The following is a 19,729-nucleotide window of genomic DNA, read 5'->3' on the forward strand; positions in this document are numbered from 1 at the left end:
ATTCTCTTTTATCTTATTAGCGAAGTGATACGGCAGGAGAAATTACTTACAAAGGAAATATGTGTAACAATATAGAAAAAAAGCGTCAAGGCGCGGACAGTTAATTCCGTACTTTCATCACAGAGACGATTTATAGCCGTGCGTTTGCACTAACCGTTGAAAGATTGTGTTGCGAGATATATGGTAGCCGGCTACCATGTATATATCTTCTGCGGGACCTTTATTTTAGCCTCGTTCGTGTTCATTTGATTATTTTTTTTAATTTTTCTAAACAGTCCACTACAAAGTGGCCTTGACAGTATCAGATTGTGTAATGAAAAAGGATAAGTATTTATTAGATTTCATAGTGGTGCTACTGTTTTTCTTTGTGGAGCAAAATCTAATTATGTATACTTATTTTCCACCACGGTAGTATAAAAAATATATGCTCACGACTAGAATCTCTAAGGTAGTAATCGAAGGTATTTGGTAATTAAAGGTATTGACTATTTCCGTTTTGATGAACGAACATATTTCGTCGAACATATTAGAGACGAGCTTACCGCCGTCAATCGGATTGATTCGATTTATTTATTATTGCTGTTTTCAATCACCAAAAAGTGAATCGAAAATTTACATGAACGCACATGATGTTGTTAAATATATACCCCCTTATTCATTAAAACTAAAACCTTCTACAAACCTATTTTAACTATTACACTGTTTTGTCGCTGTCTGTTTGTTTGATTACAAAATAAGCACCAAAGAGACAAAACGGTTCAATAGCTAAATTCAACAGCTAAGGTTTATGAGAAGTTTGACGTTTTTATGAATAAGGGGCTTAATTTATTTCAAAATCTGTAAAATATTGAATTTCCTGGTTAAGACATAAAAGAAAAATAACATAGAGACGTGCGATATGTTTTAACATGGAAATGTGCTGCATTCGAGCAGGAATTAAACATTCAGTTTATTTTGTTTCAAGGGAGCCGGCCGAAGTTACAGCCAACATTTGCGGACCTGGAAAGTTTTATTTATTTATGATACATACATGTTTTCCGATATTTGGACACGAGAAGTAAATTTCACAGGCCCGAGGCCAGAATTGTCTTGAATACTTGTTGGAGATCTGTACGATACGAATACGAGCTAAATATTTTAAAAGTATGTTGGAATTCAAAAATGTCTAAATAACAATTTATAGGTAAATAATCCACCACACGGAAACTAATTGAAAATGAAACTATCCTATTACAGAAATTGAAAACAAAATTTAATATCTGTTATGAAAGATTTTTATTCTTCACATGACGGTAAAGTTTTATCTAGTCTAGCGGATGGAAATTTCAAATAATCATAAACTACTTACTAGCATATGAACTAGGTCAAACCAGTGTCTCGACAATTGGCCTCTTTTCAAGAGATAATAAAACTCAGTTTTTTATGGGATGAAAATAATGGTAACCCCACCTGTACGGTATAATAGGTGAGGATACTTTGTATCATATGAAGATTTTAAATAAGCTACCCCTTCCTTCCTTGTTGGTTTGTAACACTTTATTGTACAATAAAGTCTTAAATTATATTATTATAGTATTTATTTATTTATTATTTTATTTTTGTGATACAACAACAGATTACAAACAAAACTTTTAACAATAGAATACAACAATAGCATTATAAGTTTGCAAACCAATTATAGTTGTACTCAACATTCACAGAGATGAAACAGAATAGGTTAATTTTTACTACAAAAAGAATTAATGATAAAAACTAGATACAAAACAAGAATCAAAAACAAAACTACCAAACTATGCTTATAAACTATTAGGTTATTAAATTATGATACAGAGTTCTTAAGAAAATAAAAGGTACAATGGCGGACTTATCCCATAAAAGGAATCTCTTCCAGTCAAACTTTGAATGTCTGATAGAAACTATGAATTGATGGAGACAAAAAAAACAGTTAATTTTTTTTTGTACAACATAGAATGGCAAACAAGCTGACGGCCCACCTGATGGAAAGTGATAACCGTCGCCTATAGTATATATATGCAAAATAAAAGACAGATAATTAAAAAAATAGAAAAAGAATAGGTGTTACAGTTATCAATGATACATACATATAAATTAGCGCATCTGCAGAATAACCTCAGTGTCTTAAGACGGGATTTCAGAACTTTCTTTCTTGTTAGTATCTTAAAAGGCGACTAAGGGAACTTTATAGTCGTGGGATGAAACAGCAGCGTACCTCTTAAAACATCGCCAACATTTAATTGCCGTTTCTAGACCGTCTGCCAAGCGTGACAACTACTAGCAAATCCTAAATAGAGAAGCCTAAGTTTAGCAGTAAACAGTTAACGGCTGACGTGATCATGATTATACGATTATCGACCCAGCGACATTTGGATAAGGTGGTATTTAAATCGCTAAATCGCCATCATTTATCTATTATAGGTCATATATGTATATATAAACTATAAAAGATATTCCGAATGAAATTAAATTTGTATGCATCCTCTGAAGAGAATGTTCTACCAGCGAATCTTAACATTTTCACTAAAGAAACATGGCTTAAAAAACGACAATTTGTTTTAATAATACGGCGCTCTCATCTGTTGAGTTAGTATGAGCTTTCAATCGACTATAATATGTTTTTGTGGACTAAAATCTTATTTTTTTTTATATAACACAAGGGCCAAACAAGTATGCAACTCACCTGATGGTATGTGACTACCGCCGCCCATGATCACCCGCAACACTAGGCGCGTTGCAGTTGTGCTACCAACCTTTAAAAAGGAATATGCTGTTTTCTTAAAGGTTATGATGTCGTATCGTTTCTGAAATACTGCTGCAGGAAGCAGTTAATGTTTTTTTTTTTATACAAACATATTGTTGATATTTTAAGAACGAAATTTCTTTGCTAATATTACATATTCTATGGTATGAGTATGGAATGGTTCCATTTGTATTTCATTCTGTATAGAGCATGTTGTTTCAATAAAGTACCGTTTATACATACAGAATTCGCAATAGCGAGCGATCTTTCGCTAGCTCCGAAGTGGTCGTAACTCCTTTTATTTAATTTTAACCCCGGTTTAAAAATTCCCTGTGCAGGAAGAGTGCATTTTTTATCGAGCACTGAAACAGGCTACAAGTGCTCAGCTCGTTGTAAGTGCTCTATGATCTTTATTTTTCATGCTGTTAAGGATACGTGGGGAGTTTTGCGGAACGGTCACGTTTATTAACCGACTTCAAAAAAGAGGTTTTTAGTTTGACTGTATTTTTTATTTGTTTACATATAATAAAAACATATACGTAAATCAACTAGACGTAACCGGGATAATAAATAACCTGAGTCATTCTCCATTTTATATAATACGTATATTCCAAATTTTAATAATGATTCGCTAAGCCGTTAAAACACTAAGACGTAATCTAACCTTCATCTTCACAATTATAATTTTAATAAAGATATAATAATAAAATTTTACTCCACAATAAAAAAAGTAACGACTACTATCACCCTTATGACAATATTAATATAAGCCCAACACAAAAGTATTAAAAGCACTCTATCTATTGTAAAAAGAATAATAAAAATCGGGTCAGAACTATGTAGCAAGATATCGCGTAACGTACACAAAAAGAAATACAGGCAAATTGAGAACTTCCCCCTATTAAAAGTCAGCTAAAAAACATTCCTGCTTTATAGGAAATGTTTAACATTTACCAATTACTACTAACCGTCGCAATGTTAGATTCAATAGGATTCGAACCTACATCCCTCGACTCTTTCTACCGAGTGCACTTTCAGTTACGCCACCGTAGATATAACACCAAATGACGAAATTTTGAATCACTTTTTTGACATCTTTCAAATAGGTAGAGATTAGGGGAAAGGGATTGTTAATAATGGGATCTAACAGCCACATTACTAACAATGTACCCTATCAAATCGACCTCCACGATGGTTCCCCCTGGAAACCATCGTGGTTAATTCTTGTGAAATTCGTGTGCCCCGCTAGCGTATACTGATAATGTAGGCGGGGTAACCATTCCATTATCGTCCATAAAAAAAAATAGGTAGTGAACCAAACGTTCTAAAATGGAAGTTTTAAAAAAGAAAAGCTACCTCATATTTTGCATATTGTTTGAACTGCGCCGTTAGATTCCACTTACCACTTACTCTCCTCCATATTTCCAGGAAGTGTAATATGAATAGATAATATCCCACCTTACTTTACTCGAAAAATTCTTTCTATTATTTTTAAACACGAAGGCGATTGTATTTCATAAATCAAGAAAAATAAATTAATTCAAAATGTTGAGAGATTTGGGGAACTATTATTATTTCACATAGCTCTTCGAGCTATGTGAAATAACAACCGATAGGGAAGAAAGGTTCTTGAATGGTGACCCCGTACGGGCAAACGCAGTATACGACTACTCCCCTCCCCCTACTAGACGGAGTCATGACCTAAAATGCATTGCAGAGAGTCAGAGCAGATGTAGGTGGATCAGGACCGTTCCTTATGGTAGTCTATGCGGGAGGCTTATGTCCAGCAGTGGACAGATAATGGTTGAAATTATTATTATTTACGAGTATTAATTACTAGTTGTTAGGTAGTACACGAAAATGAGTTCGAAAATTAATTTCATGGTAGACCCCCCTGGTTAAAATACCGTAGTAGCCTAGATATATACAGATTAGGAAGTATGAAATCGAAATCGTTGACAATTCCACACAAACTATTTTGATAACAATAGAAATACAAAGTTTATATAAATTGGTCGATCTTTTACGGAAAAAATTACTAAACGGATGAAATTTGATATTCGGGTAGGTTATATCCTAATTTAGCATATACGATACTTTATATACTAATTCACGTGGACAAAAAACATAAACGTGCAACGTAAATACAGTATTGACTTTAAATATTTTGCTATGTAACAATTTTAATTATACTGGCTTTCAGATAAAAAAAAAATAGCCATTTTATGGTGTATGTGTTGAGTGGATTTTTTTAGAACTTTTTAAAACAAACAATTCCACCAACATCATGATTTTATTTTAGCTTCCGATATCTTAAAAAACCATATACGAGTTCGTGTCTATGTTATTTTATCGTAGGTATTTTTCCGATGTACGACCCGACACGTTACGGCCGCTCATATTACAAATATTTGATGTCGGCAGCGTCAGACACCCAGCATTTTACCAATAAACTTTCAACTATTATTCTCGCTATTCTAGAAATGTCTGACAAACTATTAATAAAAAAAAACACTGCAACGTTAGTTAAAAATTAAGGCCTAATAAATTATGATTTGTTTCTTATCATCATCATCGTCATGATATCAGCCATTAACTGTTTACTGCTGAACATAAACTTCCCCCATAATGTAGATTTTGTCAATAGTTGCCACTCTTAGCAAGTGGCTTAGTGACCGCAGTTAAGACTTTGGTAATATTTTAAGAGAGACGTTGCTGCCCATCCTTCGACTATTAAGTTTCCTTAGTAGTATAGTCTTACGAAGACGGAAAAAGAAGGGGTGACCCATTCTATGCTGGGACCACACGGCTTATATTTTATTTCGTATGTTCAAGTCAAATTGTTATTGTTTTTTTTTTCAGCTTAGAATGGCACATAAGCTGACAACCTACCTGATGAAAATTGGTAACTTTTACCTATAGATATAAACAGCAATATATATAAGTGCTACACAATTACACCAATTGCCTGGTCTACCAAGAACGTCTACGAGTACAATCAAGAACACCCAAAGTCTGATACCTATACTATCCTTCATACGTTACCATTTATTATTGCTAAGATATTTTGCCTCTATACCCTGTAACTTCACTACCATATGCAGCCTTTCCAAATGAAAATTTTTATATAAAAACAAATTATGGAAATGGCAAAGAAATTAGTATTGTACCTGATGAGAAATGGTAAATATATAATAATCTATTTACTATTTTTCTTAATTTTTACAGTTGTTTAATTTTTCACCAATGTCGACAATATGTAAAAAAATATTTACAAGTTACAACAACGGGTTCTAATCGAAGTAAGCTTTCTTTCTTATCTTTATTCTTATATTTCTCTTTACATACTGATTTATTTATTTAATTGCTTTTCTATAGAAATAATAACTTATATCGTTCTAATGAACGAAAACGTACACAGGTGAGCTTATTGAAGGGATTTACTCAAATTAGCCTTCAGAACCTGAAAAAAGAAAGTATCTAAAGGATTTGTAATAACTCTTAAGTCATGCTTGCGTTTTGTTATATACAACTTGACTTGGTATACTTGTTTTACTCTTTGGTGGTGACCATGAATCTTGCAACTGAGTCGAAATATCAGCGCGTTTAAAATAAATAAATAATTGTGACAAAAAAATCTGGTGCCCGTTAATTATGTATATTCAGCACAGAAAATATTTTGTGAATAGAATTTTATATAATAAATTACTATTTTAAGCTTTTGACCACGACACCAACACCGTTAGGTAACTAAACATAAATTTCCCACAAATATTTGGCAAGCTGGCTGGACTTGCATAGCAGCTTATAATTTATTATTTAAAATAATTCTTGCATACTACCCACATAACTTTAAAAAGAGACTACACATTAGTATATACTGAATAATATCAGAATTCTTAGCGCCTTTTTAAGAGAGTATATTATCAGTAAAATTAAATATTTCATTTAAAACGAAAATGACGCAAAATTTAAACCCATCATTCTCAATTAGACGCTCTAGCTGACTCGGCAAACATTGTTTTACCATATATATTATTTCTAGAACTATATATGAAAATTCATCGTACTACAATTATTTGAATATATTTTTCAATTCTAAACTATAATAAAATAAAAATAAAAAAATATATATTTAGAGGTGTGTTACCCTTATCATTGAGGCGTATGAAAAATAGATGTTGGCCGATTCTCAGACCTACCCGATATGTACACAAAATTTCATAAAAATCGGTAAAGCCGTTTCGGAGTAGTAACAAATACCGCGACACGATAGTTTTATATATTAGATATAAATCTAACCCGTATAACAGATTATTTAATTTAATTTGGTGTACAGTATATCGCTAAATCTTGCGATCCACTTTGCAACGGCTCAGTTCATTTGCATAATCCCACTGGATGATAGTGCACTTTGACACACCAGACTAAAGGCTGTAGCTCTCAAGTCGGTATTAAGGACTTCTACTCACGGTTCCATAAAAATATAGTTATTTAAATTGATTATTTTTAAGCTACTTCCAAAAAGAACTATGCAATCCAATGTTATTTTCTTTTGTGGACATTATACGCGGTATCTTCACCGATCTTGAACCGATTTTGCTATTTCTTTTTACAATCGATGAAATCGCAAGTTTACTCTCATACTTATTTACTTGAGTATTATATTTATATATATAGTATAATTTTTTATGCAACTTAGAATAGCAAACAAGCTGACGGCCAACCTGATGGAAAATAGTAACCGTCACCTATAGACATGAGCAGTACCATGGACATAACGGAGTACACTGTTTCGCCCATGATACCCTCCATACGTTGCCATCCCTGAGGGCTCAGGCGTTATTCCTTTGTACTCTGTAAATTCACTGCCATATCCCACCATTCGAACCGAAACACAGCCATACAAACACAACTGCTTCACGGTAGAAACACGAATGGATCAGAGGTGCCCAAGCAAACGACTTTTGTACAAAGTATAATTTTCTTGTAATAACTATTAATTTAACTTACGTGTAATTAAATCGAAGAAGTTCGACCAGTTTCGGAATCAGTTCGTGATCCTTAGTCATGAGCGACTGTGACGCGAACGCGAGCCTGACTGCTGTATGCTTGCGAAACTTCTAACAATTAAATATTAATTTTGGAACAATTAAGGTATCCGTTTTTCTTTGAAGAGCAAAATGCTGCTTTATACGAAATAATCTAATTATGCAAGTGAACAATTCCACGTTCTAAATTAATTCTAATTCATCTCGTCTTTCCTCAGGATGTTTTATCTAAATTAATATTATAAAAAGAAAATACTAAATTTTTTGTCTGTTTGTTTGTTTGTAATGGTAAATTCAAAAACACTATCGTTGAAATTATTTTACCTATGGAAAGCTATTCGTACATTATCCGCGACGAAAATGATCTATAATTTATAAAAAAATAAATAAAGCGTTTGAAGCCAGCTCAATCGCTAGTCCATTTTAAGATAAGAACAGCGAGATTAAAGTCAAATGTTATGTATGAAATCATTGCTTGTTTAAAGATCAAAATGTACTTATTGAAAAGTGTTTTTAAATAAACCATTAACTTTAATTTCGTGTACAACAACCATAATCTGAGCTTATTCAAAGCAGGTGTACTGACGATGCTTCTATCCCATGGGACGCTACACCAGTTCCGCATTAATAAAGATTAAGCCGTATTAATATTCCTTGCAGACCTCGGTCTCTTCCTCAAAGAACGGATTTGCGTAGTTTTTTCATTCGTTTCGTCTTTTAGTTGTACTGTTTTCGTTCAAACCTGTTTGAACTACTTTTACCAACTTCGAAAAGAAGGTTCTTAATTTGATTACGTTTTTTATAATATTTTTTTGCAACAGACCAGAGTAAGAGGGAAAATGTTTGTTCATCATATAATCACATCGGCCGTTAACTGCTAAATAAGCTTCGTCTTCGGGGGGTTTGCTATTAGTTGCCACGCTTAGCAAGCGAGTGAGCATCTGTAATTAAACTTTGATGATGTTTTTAAAGGGAAGATGCTATCTATTCCTCGGCATTAAAGTCGAGGAATCCCCTTAATCGCCTCTTACGACATCCACGGAAAGGATAGGTTGGCCCATTCTATGCTGGAACTAGGCACCAAAAGGATTGTTAGTAATTAATTATTAATCTAATAAACAATAACAAATAACTCTACGCAATTCTTTCTGTAAACTACGGCGGTTAATTCCTGGTGAATTCGTCACAATAAGTCAACTGACCCACCTTCATCCTTACCAATCATTTCTCATTAGTGCCCCGCCAACGTATACCGATAGCGCAGGCAGGGTTACCGTCCATATTTATCTTTAAAAAAATGCTAGGTTGGAATATATTCTTTTTCTGTCAGTACAAAGATTTATTAAACACCTATTATACTGTATATACTATATATAGAGAACACTATACTATTAATATTGTAAATGGGAATATATTTAAAAATGTTGGATGTTCTTAATCGAATCAATTTGAACAACATTTGGCACATAAATGGAGCACATCTGAAATACGCACTTGATACTTTTATTCTGAATCACACAGAAAAAGTTACATGATATAAATAAGTTAACTATAAACCACATGATAATTACAGTCGGTGTATAAAATGCGATTCTAATGTAAATGGAATTAACCACAAAAGCTCAAAGGCTACATTTGGTCACTTATTAACGACTATTCCAACTGTGGGTTCCAACCCATTCGCGCCAGTATAAAGTGATTTAGTTTAGGAGATATGTCGACCTCTGCCAAATCCACTTACACTGGAAGCACTTAGTGGGATTTTTATTTCGCTATTTTTAGCACAGTGCGGCGAAAAGACTAATCGTGTTGCTTAAGCTTGAATACAGATTAATGTCACACTCTAATGTTTATTTTGTTTAATTTCTGTTGCTGTGTTTGTCTCAAGAGAATTTCAAAATTTAAAATTTATCAGAGGGAGACTTTGTACAAAAGTCGTTTGCATGGCCATCTCTATCCCATTCGTGTATCTACCGTGAAGCAATTGTGTTTGCATGGCTGTTTCGGTTTGAAGAGCAGTGAATTTACAGGGTACAGAGGAATAGTACCCGAGTCCTCAGGAATGGTAACGCATGGAGGGTATCATGGGCGAAACAGTATACTCTGTTATGTCTGTTACGACGGATACCACTTTCCATCAGGTGGGCCGTCAGATTGTTTGCCATTCTAAGTTGCATAAAAAAAATTGTATGATGACATAATATGAATGACCTATTCCGAAATATTCAGTTACAATTTACAATACAAATCTACGTATGTACGTAGTGTTTCAATTTTGTTAACAGTACCAAACTTTTCAAGTCCTCGGGCAATACTGAATTGCAACTAAAATAGAATGAAAAGTCATTATTTACACCGTTTGATGAAAATACGTTCTTTATGACATAATAAACATACATTTTTTTTAAATACATGAAGATGGATGGAATTGTACGGATCTTTTTTTATGTGTGAAAATGGAATGGTAACCCCGCCTGCGCTAATGATATACGCTGGCGGGACACCAGTGAAGGGTGATCTATGAGACTTAAAACAGACTAGTTAGCCCATCATGATGAATTCAACATGAATTAACCATAATAGTTTCCAGGTAAAACCGTGTGGAGGTCGACTTAGTTAGGTATATTACTAACAATGAGATTCTTAGTCTCCAATACTAACAATCCCTTTCCCCCAAATGGTTCGAATTGATACCTGCTGCTGATTTTCGCCATTTCACAACCCGCCAAAAATGAAAGTCCCATCCCAACTATCTACTGACTAGTATGAGTGGCGGCATTTTTCAAAGCACTTACCTCCACACACAACAACGCTTTGGAATCAATTTCTAGCAGCACTATTTTCGAACCGATACGACATCATAACCTTCAAGAAAAGAGCATATTCCTTTTTGAAAGGCCAACAGCACACCTACAATGCCTTTGGTGTTGTGGGTGATCATGGACGATGGTAGTCACCAGATGAGTCACATGCTCGTTTGCCCCTGTGTTATAATAAAATGTCTGGTGTACCCGCCTATATAGTTGGTATACAATGGCGGGGCACCAGTGGAGGATAAAACGTTAAGAATGAAGCCAGATTACTTAACCCGTCATAGTGAATACAGTAAAAATTAATAAAAATTGCTCTTAGCGATAAGGCAGCCCATTGTTTCCTTGGTGTAATCTTTTCATGTAATTGTTTGTATTATTTTTTTGTAAAAAGTTTACAAATGTAATCTTTTGGAGGAAACAATAAAGAGTACCTATCTATCTATCTACATTGATTTCCGAGGTAGCCCACATATTGTTAACAGTGAGAATTAGCGTCCCCATTACTAACAATCCCTTTTCCCCCAAAAAATATAGGTCCATTGGTAAGATTTACTTCGTCAAATATAAATCTTCACTTCACTGCTTTAGATGTAGCATGGTGTCAGTAAACGATAACGTAAAGGACTGATCTTAAACCACCCATTTAATATCAACCCTTACGTCAGAGTCCCATGCTCATCAGTGGACAGTGAATGGTACACGTCTATTTGCTTGTCAAAATTTAAATATATACAATTCTACATATTTCTTAAACCGATCCATCAATTAGTAATAAAAAAATAAAAACAGATTATAACTAGAAGGTTTCGATCGCTATTGTGTAATACACAGCCGTGTTAATTGTTTGAATTAATACCCATCGAGTGCAATAGCAATCAATTTGTGGCTGAGTCGAAGCCCAAAGCGACTCGTTCCGATGCTCCGAATTAATTGACGTTAAAGTATCAACTCGCATTAATAACGTTCATTTGTAAATGAAAACGGATATAACGTAGATTTTTATGTCCGTTATGGTCGCCTAGTAACTGAGCGGATATTTTTAATCATAAAAATAACCGAATTGCGATTTACGTGTATCTTTCACGTGTATGTATGTATATTCACATTAAAGTATCAACTTAAAGTAATAAAGGTCTTCTGTAAACGCAGATCCTTATGTTAGCTGGTATTTTTTACTAGTAAAAATAATCGGCTTAAACCATTTTTATTCATGATTAAGCTACTACATGTCTAATTCTAAATCACTCAACAATTATTGGAATAGGTCATCGGCTAACATGATGTCAGCCATTAGCTAATAGCTGTTATAATCATAATTATTATTCCAATAACTGTTAAATGATTTAAAATTATCGTTCCACTGCTGAATACAGGCCTCTCCTTTGGGGATATTTTGCCAATAGTTGCCGCACTTGACAGGCTGGTTGGCAAACGTAATTAGACTTTGGTGATGTTTAAAGAGAACGCTATCCATCCCTCAATCACTAAATTTCCTTATTCGCCTCATATGACACTGGGAAGAGACGGCTCATTATATGCCAGGAGCCCGGCATGATATTGGATTATGATTATCATATTTTAATAATATTTCTAAACGGATTAATCTACTTGTATTCTTAAAAACGTAAAAACGTATTTTTAAAATATATAAAATTTTAAATCATATTGCAGCCGAAATTTTCGACACGAGGGGACGTTATCATTACATGAGTAGTAAACGTTCAGTGATGAAAAGCCATCTATCAAGTTTTTTTTACTAAATACGTTTTCAATTAACTAAATATACACTATCTACTGAATGTTTTTTATTATGAATGAATTCCGTTTAAATAAGTTTAATTAATACAGTCACAGTAAATTAGATAAGTATTATCTTGAAATTACTAATTTCTTTAAAGTCATCATTACAAGTTACTTTTTTAATACATTAAGCGTAGACGAAATCGATAAACAATAACAATCCGCTATCATACATCCTTGTTTTAAAAATATTAGGGTTCTTTTGAGTTTTGTTAAACCAATGCAAGGGTAAATGCATAAATAATTATAAAATCAGTTCCTAACCAAATGCGTAACGTACGTACACCCAAAAATAATATTATGTAGGCTAATAAAAAAGAGAATGTAATCCTCTTACTTTTAAAAGTCATTGAAAATTAATTAAAAGTTATATAAAAAGTACAAAATAAAAAATATTGATTTTCAGAGATTATTTACAGAATAATATTAAAATATTATACATTTACTTACAAAATAATAAAGGTAACAAATAATAACGTATTACCTAAAATATTTAATGAAAAACTAGTACTTGTAAAATTTGAATATTTATTTTTAGTCTTTAAAAATAATTTATAACAAATATTTACGGAATTTCTGTATATTGTGATAAAAAATCAAGATAATATTACAATTAAGGACAGAGTAGTGACGTCGTCGTATGATTCTAAGCTATAAATATACATAGATAAAATGTTAGGTTCATATGAACTAAATTATTATCAAACCTGTTATTCATAAAGAATTATTATGATCGCATGATTAATTGTTGATAATCATCTATAAATCCTCGTACGATATTTTGAATGCCATAGAATAATAATCTGGCAAAAACATATATAAACAGATATTTACAAAAATTTAAACATTATGATATTTTATACTAGCTGTATGCCGCGGATTTGTCTGTGTAAATCAGTGGATAAAATGTTCTATTTACTAAGTTAGGATATAATCTACTCATATACCAAATTTTATTTAAATCTGTTTAGTAGTTTTTATCTAACATTTAGAAGAGCATAACACTTGTACTTAAAAAAGATAATTATGGATTCCTGCATCCTGCCAAGCCTAACATATGCATGCCAAACATAGACCTATACAGAAAAAATAAAGAACAAAATCCTATCATGTCAGCATGCGATGGAAAGAAGTATCTTAAAGTTAAGAAAAATACAGAAAATAAGAAACACTGATATTAGGAAGAAAACCAAAATAACAGATGCTCTTCAGTATAGTATGAAACAGAAGTGGAGATGGGCAGGTCATATAGTGAGGTACAAAGATAAAAGTGGACTCTCCAAACAACAAAATGGCGAGGTCCAGCAGGAAAAAGAAATGTTGGAAGGCAAAGAAAGAGATGGGCAGATGATATAATAAAGATAGCAGGAAAAAACTGGACAAGTATTGCTATAGATAAGGAGAAGTGGAAAAAAATGGAGGAGGCTTTTACCCTTGGGGACCACGGAAGTGGATAAAAAGCTATAATAATAAAAAAAAAAAAACACTTGTACTGATGTGTTGCCAATATTTATCATCCTATTTTATCACCACATCGCTCACCATCGAAAAGGAATTCATCCTCAGATCCCAGAACTTAATACCCCATGCGCAACAGTATTGAGATTTCTCTAGAGACTACTAAAATTATGCTGCCTTCATTAAAAATGACATTGGTAATAAGATTTCTAAACAGTAGGCAACGAGCAAATACCTTCCTTGGTGTCGCCATTATAAAAAAAAATATTCTTATTTTATCCCTGAATTATTTTTCCAGCTTTTTTTTTTTAGTGACTAACAAAGGTGTGATGCGAAGTATGCAACGATGAGAACAGAAGCGGATTATTCCTAAGGAAAACTAAGCACGTGCCTAGGGGCACGAGGTTACAAAAGGAGGCGCACGCGGAATTTATAAATAAAGAAAAAAAATTATGTTAATAAGTACCTATGCACCTACTTTTTTTTATGCAACTTAGAATGGCAAACAAGCTGACGGCCCACCTGATAGAAAACGGTAACCGTCGCCTATAGACATGTGCAGTACCCATGATAATACTCCTCATGCGTTGCCATTCCTAAGGACTCTGGTGTTATTTCTCTGTACCCTGTAAATTCACTGCCATATCCTACCCTTCAAACTGAAAAAGCCATGCAAACACAACTGCTTCACGGTAGAAACACGAATGGGACATAAACAAATGTCCTAGCAAACGCCTTTTGTATAAAGTCCTCTGGTAGCTACATACACAATACAAAGAATATTTGTACAATTTACTCAAACATTGGTATAGCCATAAGAATGTGTGTATCGGCATTAATGGCAGTCAACAATTGCAGTGATAAGCAGTTTTTCCCATCTAAAGAGTGTGACAATATAGACGCAGAAACTTCCAATATCTTTTTTTTTTTTGCAATTGTCATTGAATGTAATTAGTATCAATTTTTAAATAAATAATTCACAATTTCAGTCATGAACGTTTTTTTTTTATACAACTTAGAATGGCAAACAAGCTGACGGTCCACCTGATGAAAAGTGGTAACCGTAGCCTATAGACATGAGCAGTACCATGGACATAACAGAGTATACTGTTTCGCCCATGATACCTCCCATGCGTTGCCATTCCTGAGGACTCAGGTGTTATTCCTCTGTACCCAGTAAATTCACGCCATATCCCACCCTTCAAACCGAAACACAGCTACTAATACTAGTACTAATTAAAATTTATAATATATGCCCTACTAGAGAGGCGCCGATGAGGTGCTTACCTGTGCGCTCTTGACATTTAATCCATCTCTGGATGAGAATAAAATCAGATCAATTGACTAATTGTGACAAATTCACTATAAATTATCCACGATGATTTCCATCAAGTACCGTGTGGAGGTCGACCTGACAGTGTATCATATTACTAGCAGTGGGTATGAATACCCCCATTACTAACAACCCCTTCCCCCACATTTTTCTAGTAAGGTAAATGAATAGCGCCAATTAATAAATTAGATTCACGTAACAACGTTAGAGCGCCGAGAGCCCGCCGTTACCATCGCCGGTTCACAGTGATCGGGTACGTAGGTACATTAAATGAATCGATGCATTCTATCTTGATCTGGGAACAAATGGATACTTCGATGGCCATAAGTGCGCGCGTGATTAAACTTGATAATGCATGATTAAACTTTAGAGAGCGTTTTATATTCTTATTAGCTGACCCGGTAAACGTTGGCCTGTCTCCCACCGCCACTTACCGGCTCCGATTTTTGTCAATTTATCAGGATAAAAAGAATCCTATCTCTCAAATTAAAACACCTAATACACATTTACAATGTTTCATTTGAAAAACGGTTGAACTATTTCAAAGATTTGCGGGAACGAACATCGTGACACAGGATTTTTATATATTAAAACAGCCCCGAAAATAAAACAATATGCAAGACTTTAACGCAACTTCTATATAATTATTATTTTTTAAGAATTATATAATTATTATTTTTTAAGAATTTATAACTTTTAATTTATAATATGTGAAAGCGAATTTGTTTTTATGTTACCTCATAGCGCCGTAACAGTAATCAATTACTATGAAATTTGGTATGTACATACTATATAGGATGGAAGAGGATATAGGCTACTTATCCCGGTCAGTAAACATATCTTGATTACTCGAAAAGCTGTTTAAAAATAAGTTTATTTCACATAAAGAAAAAAGGGTTAAAGGGTTTTTAATTAAAAAAAAATATCAACAAATATGCTATCAAATGATCTGAATTGAAATGATTCTAAAATTTGCAGCAAAAGGCATTGTAAATAAATGCCATCTGTAATGAGAAATATCAGGAAGATTATTTATAATCATATATCATATAATAGACATCATCGTTATATATATCACCTATAGAATCATGATCATAATATGTAGATGCACCGTATTTAGTCAAATACGATTATAAACTATTTTGTTTTTGATGTTTTTATTTGGCTATAATGTATATATTAAATAATATATATTAATATATTAAACAAATTTATTATTAACTATTTTTGAATTGTGATTTTAAATTTTTACAATATGATTATGAATAATATTAAAAAATTCTTTACTGGCAATTAATAGGACGCGGGAACAAACAATGAAAAGCAATGCCGAATTACTAACAATTTGCTATAAGATTTTTGTAGGCGCTTTATAAAAATTATTAAATTTAGTTTAATGCACAAACTTTGCAACACAAAAAGTAGACATATTTGATGACATCGTCAATTGACTTTATGAATGACACCTATTGTTAATATAAATACAAAAATAAGTAAGTGGGTATACTCTGCGCATTATAGCATAGCGTGAACAACAGATGGCATTGTAGCAGTTTTTTTTTTTTTTTATGATAAAAGAACTGTTCTAAATGAAATATGGAGTCAAAGGTCCAAAATCTCACTCAATAATATAATAATGTTATTGTAACCGTAAGTACTCACATTTCAGTATCATATTAGTTTATTTTTTTATAGTTTTAATGACCTATCATGTTGACCTTGCCACAGTATAAACAAACAATATACTTAATAACTATGTGAAAACAGCTAGCAGTATCTATTATTGCTTTCGAAATTTTCCATTTATTGCTAACGTTTCTTTAGTCACTAACTAATCACTAACAAGTTTATTTTATAGTTTTATAAGGTATGTTGATTCAGTATCATTGTTTACGTATGATGACTGGTAAATATATATTTACTAGTCATCATACGTAAATATATATTATAAGTAGTGCATATCTATAACGATACTCGATCAAAACCAATATCAAGGATTCGAAATACCATTTAGTTTGATTAAATCATTATTTGTACAATTAAAATTTAATCTTTCATTTTAATATATTAATTAACTTTACAAATACGACTCGCATAGATAATATTCACATTTGAAAAATTCCTTTATTTTTCACTATAATTATTTCATTACCATTAAAATTTACCAAATTCGAGGTCTCCTATACTATCCACTCATAAAAAAATATTAGTTATTTATTTATTCTGTGCCTACATATTATAGGCTAAGCTAGCTATTGAGCTGTTTTGTCTCTTTTGTTTACACAAAATTCCATATTTGAAACACAATGACAAAACAGTGTAATAATTAAAATAGATTTGCAGAAGATTTTATGAATAAATTAGATTTATTTATTCTGTGGCTTTATTAAAGAATTTCCATAGTGTGGTTTTAAATTCCGCTTATTTGGAAATATTTCAATCACACGATAATTATTAAAATATGATTTTCATATTTGAATATTATTTAAAGCCCAAGGGTGTATGTTGTTAATTCACTATTACTGTTCCGATGGTCACAATATGTTTTGACGATTTTTCACCATTACCTATTGTTATTGAAGATTTATTGTCAACCTAGTTTATACGTGGCCAGTGGAGCTGTGGAAGCCACAGTATATTATATATTCATGTCCAATCAGAAGTTAACGTACAGTTTAACAAGTTGATGCAACCGGCCCGTCGAGGAAGCGAAGATAAATTAATTTTATGGTATTTTAGTTACGTCTAAGTACTGGGGCATTGCGCGCTGCCGTGCCGACCTTATAAATGTGAGTCTGTCTTTCACTCGTTCGCTACTAAACTTCTCTACTAACTTACTTGAAATCCAATTGAAGGCAGACACGTCTCTTTATCGAATTCGCAGTCGTGAGCGCACCTATGAACCCTACCGTATGACAACATGTTTTGTAAATACCCACATTGTAAATATTGCGTGTTCACTTAATTCTACTTCGTAATAAACAGTAAACAAACGGGGGGAAAGGGATTGTTAGTGATGGAGGCTAAGAATCCCATTGCTAGCAATATATCCAACCAGGTCGACCTCCTCGCGGTTCCCCCTGTTCCTGTTCCATATTAGCTGTGAAAATCGGTTCATGATTAAATATCATTTACTAATTATTAAAAAAAAAATTAGGTTAATTATAATGAAAAAAAAATCAAAAAGCGCACTAATAACGAACTAAAATGTTAATTATTTATGCGGCAAGATTCTTACAAAGCTGACGCTGTAAATTTATATTTTGATAGCAAAAAAGCATTTAACAGTTTCGAAGCAAACTATGAACTCCTTACCTAGGTATAAAACTTAGTGGTTGATTTATATGCAACATATTATTTTATGATTGACATTTAAATTCGCGGTCAGGTCATCATCATCTCAGCAACTATCCATCCACTGCTGGACATAGACCTCCCCCATAAACTACCATAAATAACGGTCCTGAGCCACCAGCATCCATTGACTCCCTGCAATGCATTTGAGGTCGTCACTCTATCTAGCGGTTAAGAGTAAGTTAATAAGTAATCAATGAGAAATATTAATTTTATTATTGTTATTGAAAATTGACATATAACTCTAAAATAATCACACTTCAACAAGTTTCGGTATGAACCCTCTTAAGTAGTTAAGTAAATAATTATACTTAGCTTAACACCCACTTACTAGCTTAGTAGCCATCAAATTTATTCCGCAATCATTAAAACCCAAATACAAAATCTATAAAAATTTATTCGTTTCTAGAACAAGTAAAACCGCAGTCCATTATTAGTATTCAGACATACTTTTTAAACAATGCCGAAATACTTTATAAATAAAGTACCTACATTTCTAGAATACATTCCAGTTATTGAATTTCAAAGCGTCATTATGCTAGAACACGAGAGTGAAAGGAATAGCAATATGTGTAACAGAGACGCAGCATCAAGGTCATGCGTACTGCGACGTTTGTGACTAATGATAACTTCTTTCGATCTTCTTTAGAAAGGTCCCATGGTGTAATGGTTAGCACTTCAGACTCTGAATCTGGCAATCCGAGTTCAAATCTCGGTGGGACCTCATTTTTAGTTGGAACTTATTTTTTGTATTACTTTTTATTGTTTTATTATTATAGACAATTTTTAAAGTTTCATTATATCTTTTGTTTATTATTTAGTTTTGATATTTTTTTTTATTCATATTAACATTAGCTTGTTGAAAGCATACCAAAATACAGTGACATATGAATGTTATTTTTCATAAACATTTATAAATTAGCATATATATTTTAAAAATTGCTTTAGAGCAATTTTTTTAAATATAACCAACTAAAATAATATTGCAATAAGTTTCTTGTTAAGCTTTCATCTATGGAAATAATTTTTTAGTAGTAAAATAGTTATTTATTTATTCGAAAGAAAAATTAACGGACAAATATCACTTGCAGATAGATATATACTTAAAGTCCTATGCCATTTATTAATATTCACCTAAAAAGCAGTAGGTTTATATGCATAA

General features: G+C 32.7%; 1 non-coding gene across 1 annotated transcript; it reads left to right on the top strand.

The window, feature by feature from the left end:
• Positions 1-19,219: 19,219 nt before the first annotated feature.
• On the top strand, positions 19,220-19,291 carry Trnaq-cug (transfer RNA glutamine (anticodon CUG)). The gene has a single exon. It is a non-coding gene; the product is annotated as a tRNA-Gln (tRNA).
• The last annotated feature ends 438 nt before the right edge of the window (positions 19,292-19,729 follow it).

Source organism: Galleria mellonella, unplaced genomic scaffold, assembly GCF_026898425.1.
Source record: "Galleria mellonella isolate WM207_F2 unplaced genomic scaffold, CSIRO_AGI_GalMel_v1 utg184, whole genome shotgun sequence".
Lineage (NCBI taxonomy): Eukaryota > Metazoa > Arthropoda > Insecta > Lepidoptera > Pyralidae > Galleria > Galleria mellonella.